Raw genomic sequence first — 14,572 nt, forward strand, 5'->3', positions numbered from 1 at the left:
AAATATGGAGAGGCAAAGTGTGATGAAGGGATAGAAGCTTTTTATCTGCCATACCCTCTAGATCCTACTTTTCAGTCTAAGTGACATGCTTTAGAAACATTAAAACTTACAGAACCATAAGGATTAAGGTCACAAAGGAAATCATCTAATTGGGTAGGTGGAACCTCTTCAGGCAGCTTCTCTATTTTTAGTTTACAGTGCATGAAACCAGTTTACCTTAAATCAGTAGGGTATCAACTTATGGCTAATACATACAGAGGTTTCGTAATATGAAAGACATGTTTGATTGAAGGAGTTGCTCTTGTGTAAAGAAATCAATTTTGTTGATTTTAATATGGCTAAATTGTTGCAATAAGTTCTTGTATACAAGCCTACAAAGTACTGGGCTGGGAAAACCATGCCTTTCCTTACATTTGGACTTGTGTTCTGATCACTCTTATGTAGAGATACTTGTGTTTTGTTATACCCATTGCCAGAGAACAAAGATGAAAGAGCATGTTCAGATGACATGATCATTGAACTCTCTTTTGGAGCCAGTAAATTAAAATGGAAAACAATACACAAATTATCTTAACTTTTTATATTGTTTTTGAGTGACAGAGACCTGATTTGAGGTTTGTTTGAGAGTCAAACTCAAATTTCTTTTTTAGAAAATATGAAATGATTTGTGCCAAGTAGGACAAAATCCAGCAAGAAAAGCCGTGAATCACTCCAGAATAGGCAGTGGTGAATGTATTTTACTGGGATGTGGGATGGTGTGGACCTCCCTTATTGCATAAGTGAACTCAGCAGTACATTCTTTTTGATTTTGTTCCTGCTATGCTATGCAGACATAGATTTGGAGCTGACATACGTCTCAAAGCTGAGTGTGTAAACACAGCAAGTTTATGTTTACCTTTAAAGACAAATGCAACAAACAATTCTGGAGATGCCGAATTCTCCCATGAGGTTCCTAGATACCTAGCTCGGGACTGCAGACATGGCGGCTAGGTGGATTTAATTCTTACTGATATGCTTAAGAGGAAAATATGTTTTACTTGATTGTGCCTAGGGATGATTGCTAACACTAAGGGGAATGACATAGCTATATGCATGTTTATAGTGCTGAAGTTATCTTAACTAACCTAATGGTAGCAAAACACACAATCTCAACTTTTGTTATCTTATTTCCTATGATGTAAACAATTTTATTTGCACATCAAAAAGCAAAAGGCTTATTTGTACAGTTATAACCCTTTAAAAAATATCTTAATGAGCCCCTCCTTGTTGAAGTGAATGTTCAATGCATTTACTGTTTGTGCCATGGCAATACATGCTTTCTGTTTCTTTGTATGTATTCTACTGCCTTGGTATCACTTGTGTCAGCAGAACATGCAAAATAAATAGTATCCTTAGAAACTGTAAACTAAACATGGGAACACAATTGGTGCCATATAGCTTGTGATTGCATTTTGTGTTCTGAAATGTGATAAAGATCACCTGGGAATGACTTGTCAAGTCATAGTTGTACAATATTCCGTGACACAAATTGCCATCCATGAGATTTTACCTGAATGATTAAATAGCACAGAAGTGTTTGTTGTTGTGCAAGGAACCAATTATGTTATAACAATAGAACTATGACTAAAAATAGATCATATAAGAACTGTAAGATGGGGCTCTGATTTCTTGTTTTCATCATGAAATACTTCAAATGAGTAAATAGTTGTAGAATTTCATTCTCTTTCTAACATGCACATTTTGTGTGGACAGTTCAAACAGATAACTCAAACCAAACCAGGCAAAACTTGAGGACACATGGAAGAAGTACCTTCTGAAGGTTTAAAAGCAGTTGGTAAGATAGAACCTATTTCCCACGAAACTGAAGGTGTGCACTGCAGCTTTATTGTAGACACTTAAATTAGAGTATAGCTGTCCTGGTTTTGGCTGGGATAGAGTTAATTTTCTTCCTAGTAGCTGGTAGAGTGCTGTGTTTTGGACTTAGTATGAGAATAATGTTGATAACACACTGATGTTTTAGTTGTTGCTAAGGAGTGCTTACACTACTCAAGGGCTTTTCAGCTTCTCATGCCCTAGCAACTGAGAAGGCTGGAAATGCACAAGAAGCTGGGAGGGGGCACAGCCAAGACAGCTGACCCCAACTCACCAAAGGGCTATTCCATACCATATGATGACATGCTCAGTATAGAAACTGGGGGAAACCTGGCCGGGCGGCTGCTGCTCAGGGACGGGCTGGGCGTTAGTCAGAGAGTGGTGAGCAATTGCATTGTGCATCACTTGCTTTGTATATTATTATTATTATTATTATTATTATTATTATTATTATTAAACTGTTCTTATCTCAACCCATCTGTTTTCTCACTTTTACTCTTCTGATTCTCTCCCCCATCCCACCGGGGTGGAGTAAGCAAGCAGCTGTGTGGTGCTCAGTCACCAGCTGGGGTTAAACCATCACAATAGCATTATTAAAAATTTTATCCTCATAATTCCCTTCTCTGTGTCTGTCCTGCTCTACTGAATTGTGCTGGCCATAATCCTCCAGATTTCATGAAAATGATAAATTTAGTGGCGTATTTCAGGAATTCTTTTCTGGTCCATTTAATGTGTACATTCTTCACTGTATTGGAGAGTAATAGGTGGTCTGTGCAACGCTTCAATCTAACTTCAGCTGTCTTGTGCTGGTTTAGTAGAGGGAAAGGGATGACCAAAAGGAATGAGAGAGAAAAGTCAAATCAGATAAAATGAAGTCAATCAGGAATGATGAGAATTAATTGCTGTTTTCCATAACTAGGCCAATGTAGTTTTCAGGCAGTAAATTTGAAAGAAAAAGGTTGTTTTTTCCCACAAAACTTGAAATTGTGAAAATCTTTGCCATAAGCTGTCATGGATGCTCAAAAGTATAAACAGACAAAGGAAGGACTAAGGAAAAACCAATGGAGAATATATTCATCAGCAGCTGTTGAACTTTATGGTCTGTAAGCAACCTCAGAGTCAGGATGCCACTCAAGTCGTGGAATTTGGCAAGTTTGATGGGCCAGAGAAAGTATCTGTAGATGCTATGTTTATGGCTTACTCCCTAAGACTCTGCTGTGGCCATGGTCAGAGATTCTGGCTAAGCTGATGTTTGGTCTGGCTTAGCCCCAGAATTCTTAAGTTCAAAGAATTTTTCTTCACAAAGATGAGAACCTTGCTTTTGCCATCCTGGTATAGGAGGATAGTAGCACATAAAGTGGGTATTGTAGCTGTGAAGATCCAACTCAGTCATGGTATTTTATCACACTGACTTAAAGCAACCTCTCTTTCCTCCGCCCCCCAGTTTTGTTGCTGACAGATGACCCAACAGGATTGTTTTATTCTATCCACATACCCAACAACTCTGCTGCTGAAGGATTTCTGAAGACTATATGTCAAGGTAGAGCTGTCTAAGAGATACCTTCTATCACAAATTGTTAGGGTGAGCTCTTTGAAATGTAACACATTAGCAGCAGCCTTTCAGAGTAACGCTCCATGAAAGCAGCACTTTCCACATAATTTCTGTTCTGTATGTGCCTCCTCTGCCCGTTTGCCAAAGCACGCTGTGTTTCATGTCATCATCTCTCATTGTGATACATTTCTTTAGTAGATTGTAGGTACTTCAGTGTTGGGCGTTATCTTTTTAAATGCCACAAAGATGTCATTAATATCTTCTGTGCTTCAATAACAACATAGTTATCAGGACTATAAAAATTAATGGGAAACGATCTAACTGAAAAGACCAAAGACAATGCAATAATGTAAGAAAATATTTTCATCCCACAATTTCTTTACCTACCACCTGCAGCTGAAAACAGCAAGTCTCTGATACAGAATTTTTTCCCAGTGATTTACATTTGCCAAGCAGTAAAAATGTTGTACTTTTTCTAACTGTTTGAATATGCAGGCCTACTCATCTTAAAAATAGTTCAGCTTTGAGTTTGTCTTTTTGTTCCTTTGACAGCTCTGTCTTACAAAGCAGTATTCTTCTCAATGCAAAGATGCTTTGGTCCCATTCTAAATGAGTATCTACTGTGCGTCTTTTGTTAGTCTCTTCAGTCAGCAAGTGTCCTGTTGTTGCATAGTGATCTAGGTCCCCAAATTCATAGAGCACACTGACAAATTCAGAACAAAACTTGTGTTTTGTTCTAGTAGAAGAGCCAGTGTAACGTGTTCAACGTTATATTTGCACTTTATTCTAAAATATATTTTGATCTCAGGTCTCTGCAGGAAGGTGCTGAGGGCTTTATTCAAACAATATACTTCACTGTTCAAATCAGGTACCTAAATTTATTTTAAATCTCAAAATTTAGAGGAAGAAAAGGTCGAAGCAAGAACTAAGAGCTAAAAAAAGATAAACTTACAAAGCTTTAGAAATGAAATGTATTTTCTCATTCTGATCAGCTTATTATTTTCTAAATTCTCATTCTGATCTGCAATTATTTTCTACAGAATAGTTTTATCAGCCTCTCATAATCCCCCAAACAGGGGATTCTCTAGTGCATTGTAAACTTTTAGATAAACGCATTTTATAATTTTTGCATTGTTTAAGATATTGCACTTTCAGAGCACCACTCCACATACTACTTTAGTAAATAGAATAAACTAACTGTGTTATTTTCTCCCACTTAACAACTTCACTTGTCTGGTTTAAGAAACTTGCTTAATCAGTTTGTTACATATAGTTAGTCCGATCAGAAATCTAGATATTTCTCCTTAGTTTTGTGTTTTTGAATGATATTGGTGCTGGTTGTTTACCATTTACATAATTTTGATTTTGAATTCTGAAAAAGTTTATGAATTTGCATTTTGGCATTATAATGAAAATATTTAAGAAAAAAATGGTGTAGAACTTAATTTATTTCTTAAAACTGTTAAAAATGGTTTAAATTTTTACTTTTGAAATTTTTCTGCAATTAGAAATCATGCAAATACCGCTATGGATAAACAGATGGAAGGCATGTTTTACAGGAAGCCTGAACAGAGTAACAGCTGGAAAAGTTTGGGCAGGGGAGAATGTTGTAAGGCCACAGCTGAGAGCTGCTACATTAGACAACTCGTGCTAATGTTTGGTAGTAGCTGAAGGTGTTCCACATTGCACATGATCTGCATGCCTAAACTTTAGGCTTTGATCTTGTTAATCCCTTAAGCGTTTGCCTCTCTTTAATTTTGACTTCAGGTGGACCAGGCTACAAACATAAAGCTACCAGATATTTAAGTACCTTATTCCACTGGGTCTTACTGTCAGATAAATTTATAATGTATTATAATAGAAGTTGAACTATTCAGATAGTAGGACCTCTTATATCAACACTGGGCGTAGTTCTACCTGTTTTGGTCATTTACAGGTCTACATTTATTACCATGTTGGCCCAGAAGATTGACTAGAATTAGTTCATGGATAAAACCCTAGGTAACTGAAGCTGAAGCAGAGCAAGATGGATGTGGTACTGATGAGCAGGAGATACTGAGAAGCTCTTGCCCATGATGCAGTCTTCTTTGAGTGGAAGATACACATTCATAACCTACCCTTTAACTTTGTAGTTGAGGACTTCCCTTGTATTCCTTGCTGATTCTAGATTTCTTCTGTCTTGGTGGACTGTGGCCTGAATGTTGGTCTGTCTGTAGGCATGTGGATAAACCTAGACATCACTGCTTAGCAAAGTGGCATGGAGTCCCTTGGAGACATCTCCAGCAGCACCAGGTATTGTGAACATACCAGCTTGCCTTCTGCTGGCTTCCCATAGAATTTTGAATCAGGTAAAAGACACTTGATGGCCTGGACTTAGACCATCTCAAATATAGTTTAAAGCAATAACATCCTTCATCTGGAAAAAGGAACTCTCTAAAAAAAGACTGGAATTGTGCTGGAAATAACATTTTTTTAGACTTAGCTCAAATATGTGAATAGAACAGCTTCCACCTTTCTCACTTTCCATCTTCTGAGGACAAGGTTTCAGTAGAAAAAGGCACAGTTCTTCATGAGAAGAAAGCTTGTTTTTCCAATCCAGAATTTATTGACAATTTGTAGTGTTGTATATAAAAAAAGCCTGTTTTAAAGCTTGCCATAAAGCAACAGCCTGCATTGTGCATATTTCTGCCTTTGGGAAGAGGAAAACAGCATGTGACACAGGAAAATCAAAGTATTCATTGCAATACTGGGGAATGTGCATACGCTATAGTGACAAGTGCAGTTTCATACCTTTGATATAATGGACAAATATTCACATAACAATTACATTTTGGACTGAAGGAAATTCAAGGGATTTTGATCAGTCTTGACTATCTTACTCAGACACAGCAAATTCCAGTTTTTGTAATAACTGGGTTAAAACTTAATGGAAAGTTTTTGTCTGTGTAATTTTTTTGCACCTAAAATGACTATTAGTGTTGCACTTTTGTAGGCATCCCAGAACATTAGATTTACTTTATGCCATCCTTCTCCTGATGAATGAGAAATGCAAAGTGTATTTCCAGTTTCACTTTTAGGTAGACATAAGGTTTTGCTTGAAGTAAGTCTTATCGACTAATAGGTGAACTTTAGACAAACCAAAATACATTTTGTGGTTTAGGTTGTGACAAACCGTTGGCCTCCCTACCATGGCAAAATTGAAAGAAATAAGACTGTGACCATTTTATAACAAGGGAGGGTGCACACGAAGCCAGATGGCTTACCCGTGTTCAGATAAATCAGTCATCAAGTTTTTTTGAAGCAACATGACACAGCTTATATAATGCATACTCTTTGCTTTCCAATTAGTCTTTCCAAAACTAACAGAACTAGGATTTGAATTGCTGTGAGAAAATTGTTGTGAGAGGTGCCTGCACACTGTTTAATAATGGCATCAAAATAACAACAAGGGTAGGGGAAAAATAATTAACTAATTTATTCGGATTCAGACACAGCTTTTGTGGTCGTGGGTTTGCTGCTGTGCTCAAACTGAGCTCTGTGGTCCTTAATTTCCAACAGCTGTCATACAAACTCATATCTCATGACAAAGCCTATCCTTGTATTTCTTTTGTAGGGTTAAAGATTGTGAGTGAGTGCATGTTAGATATCTAATGCTCTTAATTGATGATTTTGTGTGCTAAAACCCCCAGACAATAAAACTCAAAACAAATGCTGCCACCATTTGTACCTTAGTTTACTTGCTGTGTGGTTATGGATTACAAAAAATTTTAGAAAGGATTATCTGGACTTCTGGAAATGGGCTAGTCATTAAACAAGTTTCTTTCTCTTATATGCCAACATCCGTGTTAAAAAATCTTTGTTTTCAAACCTGCTGTCCAGTGTCAGACTATGAAAAGATGTTGTCGATAGGTAACTCCAGCAGCAATGGAGAGGAAGAATCCCTCCTCCTCGCATTCCTAAGGCAGCTCTTGCTCTTTGGCTGTTTCTGTGGCCCTGACACCTTGACCCTCATCTGATACATTTGCACCAGAAAAGGACATGTGAAAATGTGATTCCACCTCTAGACTTACGTGGATGCGGATGAACAAGTGAATGCCTTAAAGCAGAGCTCTCTGCTGTGCTCGTGTGATTACTTCTATTTTTTTGTTTCCCCTCCCAGGTACTTTTTGCAATAAGATTTTATCAGTTGGCTTGCCCAGAACTTTTCTTTTCTGTAGCCTAAGGGGGTAAAAAACCTGGGAACAAAGTTTACTCTGCTGTAGTAGATATTTTGTATGTGAAATATATATTTCCAAATCTAAATGTAGAAGGAAAAAAGTAAAAGAAAAAACAATTCCCAGTACAAGAAAGACATGGATGTCCTGGAGTGAGTCCAGCAAAGGGTCACTAAGACGATTAAGGGATTGGAGCATGTGACATGCAAAGAGAGGCTGAGAGATCTGGGGTTGTTTAGCCTTGAGAAGAGAAAAGTCAGGGGGATTTTGTCAGTGCGTATAAATAGCTGATGGGAGGGGAGTGAAGAAGATGGAGCCAGACTCTTCTCAGTGGTATCTAGTGAAACAAGAGGCAATGGCCACAACTTGAAATACAGGAAATTCCACTGGAACATAAGAAAAAACTTTTTTACTGTGAGGGTGGTGAAACACTGGCACAGGTTGCTCAGAGATTGTGGTGTCTTATCCTTGGAAATATTCAAAAGTTGTCTGGACATGGTTCCAGGCAACCTGTGCTGGCTGGCCCTGCTCTGAGCAGTGGGTTGGACTAGGCGATCTCCAGAGGCATTTTCCAATGTCAGCTGCTCTGTGATTCCAAGCCAAAACCCTTACAAACTATGTCTTAACAGTCTGTTTATAATGATCTGAAGGAACACTAATATCTGCTTGTTTGTATGACTCAAGAGGCACTTGTAACAAATAAATTAATGTTTAATAGAGAGACAATTTAGTCTGGATATTAAAGGACTAACTGGCACTTGCTTTCTTTATTGTAAAAGAGGACAATATTCTTTATTCCATATGTATAATTCAGTGCATTTGACTGTATCCTCTAACCTCATTATTAATCTGTTTTGGAGTAATGAAAGACTATAACTGCCTTTAAAATGCAAGAATTTGCATAGCATTCATTATGGTTGAGAAAGAGATCTGCACTGGGACCTTGGGTGCTAGAGAACTGGAATATTTCCAGAAACTTGTGGGATCTGTGTTTGTGCTATGATGTTCACATGTAGAATCATAAATATATTTGCAGCTTCACAACATGAGTTTCTAAAGTCATCATCTAAAGTTTAACTATCAACTTAACCTGAACACATGCAAAAAGTGTATTTTTCTTCCTTTTTTGCCTGGCTTAAAAAACACTATGCTCATTCATGTGAAATAAGTTAGTAGTTGCTTGCATTTATATGTAGTTAAAGAATAATGCTACCAGTCACTTCTGAAAATTGAGCTGCAGTTCTAGGTTTGTATCACACAAGTATTAATTCTCTTGAAGCTAACATTCCTTTACAGATCGAGTCAAAGTGAAAACCATATGAAAAGTGATGAAGTCTGCAAGTGAATACACTGGGAAGTGATTTATCTCAGCAGGGAGGGAGCTAATCTTTTTCCAGTTTTTGTCTGGAAATTGATGGGTTTGTTTCATAGATAAGGCTCTGGCATCAAAGGCAAACTGAAATCAGGAGCTACAAAAGGCTTATGGGTGGGGACAATATTAGTCAGTACTAGCACAGGAGCAACTTTTGTCATCAGTTATAAATATCTTACTTGATGAAGTTAGGTGATATGAATAATTTTATATGACATTTCAAAAGTACCCCTTTACAGCTGTTCTGTCGGTCTCGTATTAAAAATATGAGCAAATATATAATCACAAATGACTGTGAAATAAGACTTATCAGATTTATGTGTTTTGAGGTGTGTCTTTGCCAGGCTTTGTGGGGGCTGAGATAGAAAATATGCCTGAGCATCGCACAACCTAGAACATTTTGCAATAGAATGCATCCCAGAATTATTAAAAACTTTATGCTTTAACAAGTCAGTCTCTTCTTAGATGTTAACAGAGTGCTCCTGGAAGCATTAGGCCAAATTCACCGTTGGTATAATTTAGTTTACTCAAATCTCTCCTTTTTATAAAGAAACAGCAGAAGATTGGAGGAGAAACCAAATGGGCTTCTTTTCCTAATACAGATTTTGCATCAGCATTTCTTTTTGCTGAAAGGAATTCACATTAGCTTTGCCTCCCTAGAATGGACAGGGTTGCTCCCTCATGTCACAGATCTCTTAGGTGTCTTTTCTGTCCCTATGAGATAACTTGTTTTAATATAACCCTTTCTTTTGTGAATAATTAGTTATGCTATGGGAGTTTCTACTTTAGGATACTAATAACGAGACAAAAGCCCAGGAAATACAATGCTACTACTTCATCATAAACTTTGGTACAAAGATTTTTTCTCTGTATTTGTCCATTGACCTCACACTAGGATTCTGATCTGAGTAGAATGTATTGTTTTTATTGCGCATGTTCTCAAAGCAAATGTAGTGGCTAAATTTGATTCTTAGATGGATACATATTTGTTATGCAGTGACATCATGTGAACTTAAACTCAATTTTCTCTAAATAGAAAAAGTTGCCTTTTGTAATTGAAATGTATTGGCTAATTACTGACATTGTGAAGAGGAAAAGATTGAAGCAGTGATTTGACATCTACTTTGTTTGCATAAAAGAGACATTACTGTTTGCCAGCATAAAAATATTAATCTGTCTTTTAGCAATGTGCAGTAAGCATTTCGTAAAAGTACTTTTAATACTGAGTAATGTTTGTTGGCTTTCTTTTGAGCATCTCTGTTACTATAAGTATGCACTTTTAAAGTAATATTTTAGTTTTTCATGCATCAGTAATATTGAATTGCTTGTAGACATTGAGTGAATAGCATGGTTATAATATCACAGAAAGATCCACTTGATCTTCTTTTCAGTGAAGCCAGAGTTAAAATCTCAAAAGAGGGAAAAAAGGAAATTGGGAGCCAACCAAGAAGAAAAAGCTGTGATCAGTTTGAAATATTTCATTTAAATGATTTGATATGTTATTTTGATTGTGAATTTTCTTATTTTACCATTTTAAACATATGGTAAGTTTCTAAAAGAAAAGTGTCTTCAAACCAAAGAACTGAAATATCCTTTAGAGAATATCAGAATATTTGACAGCTTCTTTTTTCTTGAGCATTTCAAGTCCTGAAATGCACCGAACAGTGCATTTCCTCTGAACAATTTCACTTTAGACAACTTTGAGCTCCAATTATGTGGCCTAAGGTTATAAACCCTTTGCCACACTATTAGCTCCATTTGTGTGAATGGGATTACTTGGCCGAAGGACACAGTTTGCTGACCTGTTATCTGAAATCCACCAGTATCAAGGGAAATATTGCTATGACTGAAGACTTACTATTATAAGAGTGAGGATTTTAGCTCTGAAGCCTTTGAAGACAACTAAGGCAAAAAGTATTTTCAGCCTCATTTGTCTCTTATCTACATCTGCCTCTACCAGGCATTGTGTTTAAAAAAGGAATATTTATGAGGCAGTAATTCTCATGAAACACTTTGATTTTCAGCTAGATGAATTGCACAAGCGAGGAGCTGCAGTTTCTGAATTCAGGGATCTGTGTTTCTCCTGGGGAGCTGCAGTGGGTTAGCCTCGGCTAAGGGCCAAACATCCACCCAGCTGCTCGCCCACTCCCCTCCTCAAGGGGGCAGGGGGAGAAAATAGGATGAGAAAGCTCATGGGTTGAGGTAAAGTCAGAGAAATTGCATACCTATTACTCTTGTGGGTAAACCAGTCCTGACTTGGGGAAAATGAATTTAATTTATTGCCAATGAAAATAGATTCAGGTAGCAAGACACAAAAAACAGTAGAACACCACCTTTCCTCTCCCTCTTCCAGGCTCAACTTCACTCCAGACTCCTCCACCCACCCCCCAAGCAGAGCAGGGAGGGATGGGGGGTACAGTCAGCCCATAACAGATCCATTCAGCCTGTCCTTCCATCTGGTACTTTTCCTCTGCTCCATTGTGGGTCCTTCCACGAGCTGCAGTCCTACAGGAAAAAAACCTGCTCCGGCATGAGGTCTCCCCAGGCCACAGTTCAGATCTGTGCTCCAGTGTGGGCTCTTCCAGGGGCTGCAGGGGAGTGTCTGCTCCAGCACCTGGAGCATCTCCTCCCCTCCTTCTTCTCTCACCTTGGTGCTCATACTGTTGTTTCTTCCCCCCCCCTTTTTTTTTTTTTTCTTTCTCCTTCCTTCCCTGCCTGTCAGGCATCTTTGCCCTTTCTTAAATATGTTATCACAGATGTGCCACACGTGGCTGATGGGCTCAGCTGTGTCCTGTGGTGAGTCTGTTGGTGCTGGCTGGAACCAAGTGTGTCCTGCACAGGGCAGCCTCAGCCTCCTCCCACTCCTCCCTGTATCCCTCCTGCTACCAAAACCTTGACACCAACACCCAGTGCATGGGCTTGTCTGTCTGCAACCCCAACAATAGTGCTTTTAAAAATAAATCAGGGAATATACCTCTGTTATATGCCGTAAAAGATAGCGTAGTCTAAGGCTGTTGTGGAAACAACAAATCTTTGAACTTGACAGCATATAAAAGCCCTTCCGTTAGCTAATAACGTTTATTTATTTATTTATTCCAAGTGTATATATATATGCGTATAAACAGTTAAAAGAATAGCTTTTATTATTAACTATTAAACATGCTTTTTGAGAGCAGAAGATCAATTATGAGTCATCATTATCCCTTCCATGATCCCATTCTCCAACTTTGAGATTTACACTTCTGTTCTCACTTGAAGTAATCACTAAAACATTTATATCATGATATGTCTTACATATTTGCATAGTGTATGTAATGTGATTGGGAGCACATGCAACACAGAATGAAACTGAATTATTGAAAATAGATAAAAGATAAATCAAAATGAATCAATTCAACAAAGCTCTGATGTATTTAAAATTAAGAAAATGCACAACTACACTGGGGAAGGGTAAATAATAGTGGTAAAATTTCAAGCAGAATTATAGAAATTAAGGGCCAGAGCACACTGATAAAAGAGAAGACTAGGAAAGTTTTAAAATTAAACCGTGACTCTACTTGAAAAATGTGAAAAAAAAAAATCTCCCTTTTTTTCTTCCAAAGACATATCCAAAATTTCTCACTTGATTTTCAAAGTTTATAAATATTGATCCAAAAATAGGCTGACCTTGCAGACCCTCAATTTTCAGAAAGCATACGCTAAGAGGAATAAACCTCTTACCCTCCTGGGATCTGGCTAGCATACAAATATACCATCGCTACAGGTATTTCTGACTACTGCATGTAGCATGCAGATCTGTATTTGTGCAGACATTTATGCTAACCTATGTGTAATTGTTCTGAATAAGGAAAGACTTATGCACATATTTAATTAATTTCCTAAATTGATAGTATGGCATCTTCATTTCCTTAATGTAAGTTTCGTGGTGTTGCAATATGATCTAAATTTAGTTATTGCTAGGATATTCAGCACAAACGAATATACATCTATCTGTTGGTGAATATACTTCCCTCTTTCAATAGATATACTACTTCTGTCTCTCTCTCGATACATATGTGTATATATTTATAAAAAAGATTCAATTATATAAAGTAAAATAAACTTAAATGGTTTATGATACAGCAGATTGTGAGAATGCAGGAGAATGACTGTGCGTTATTTTAAAACCAGTATACAGGTAATGTTTGGAAAGGCAACAAAGAGAAACTTCAGGTGACTATGAGAAGGACTGTAGCTGAGCTGCATTCACAACAGCTTGCTCTCCCAGAGAAAACGAGCAATCCATCACGAGGCTCACCTGAAAACAGTCTAAACAAAATTATCTGAATTCTGCTGTAAGGAATAATTGTGATGTGACTAAAAGGTGCATCAGTCTCAGAAATAATGCTTTACACTTCTAACTTGCAGGAATATACTTTCCACTGTACTTTTTTATGCCAGGATGTGCGCGCGCGTGTGTGCGGAGGGGGCTTGGGTACAATTCTTGTTTAGCACATTAGTTTGCCAAGCTGGTAGAAATGGTTCTCACAAATAAAAAACAGCCTATTTTGTATCAGCTCCTTTTGTAGGGTACAAACATGTTGCTATTAATTAGTACCTCCTTGTCTTATCTTCTTGTCTCTGCAGCTATTTTAAGTTACATCTTGATAGGGAGCTTTTTTTCAGTTGCACACAAGTGTGTTATTATTTATTGCAGTATAAACAAATCCAGATATGTTAGAAATTATCTCTCAATTTAGATTTTTACTTTGAGAACAGTCTATGAAAACTTGTAATTTAAGGAATATCAATGGCAATAAAAAGAAAGAAATATCTAAATGAAAATTTGCTTTTTAGCCCTGAAATGGGGCCACACAAAATTTACTTTTCACCCCCATTCCCTACAGTGTTTCTGAAGGGAGACAAAAGTTAAGGAGTAGTATCCAGAAAACATTCTGAACAAAACCTGTTACATTTTCTCTGTAGTTCAAAAAGGCAAAAGAATAACTCTGTTCAGTTTGAGGTTATATATCTTACAAAAATGATGCAATGACTACAATATCCTCTGGTATCATCATAAGTGGATGTACGACGTGGCATAACACATACTGTGTTTTTCAAGGAGCAAGTCTAATTCCCAAAAGCAAAAATAAACCTAAAATAGCATTAAACCAGTAAGACAGTCTAATTGCTTAGAGACAGTTTGCGTGACCGGATTATAGTATGTCACTTCTTTTTAGATCAGTCTCTTCTAAGTAAACAGACATCCTTCAGCATCTGAGTGTTTCCCTGTGGCAGTCTGCTAAGAAAAACATGAGAGGAGATCTATCCGACATCACTCTTTCCGCTAGCTGTTCCCCGTGATTTATTTGAAGTCCCAAGGATTGTTTATCTGCCGAGATAGAGCAGCAGAGCCCGCGCGCCTGCCCGCTTGCTCCGTGCAGTGGGTCTATTGTTCTGTCACAGCTCCTGAGAGATTGCCGTGGATTGACCTTGGCTGGTGACCTTATCAGAGGTGATTTTGCAAATACTGTTTTATTTCAGTAACATTCAAATAACTTTTTGCAAGTTGCTTTTTTCTTA

Source organism: Mycteria americana, chromosome 2, assembly GCF_035582795.1.
Source record: "Mycteria americana isolate JAX WOST 10 ecotype Jacksonville Zoo and Gardens chromosome 2, USCA_MyAme_1.0, whole genome shotgun sequence".
NCBI lineage: Eukaryota > Metazoa > Chordata > Aves > Ciconiiformes > Ciconiidae > Mycteria > Mycteria americana.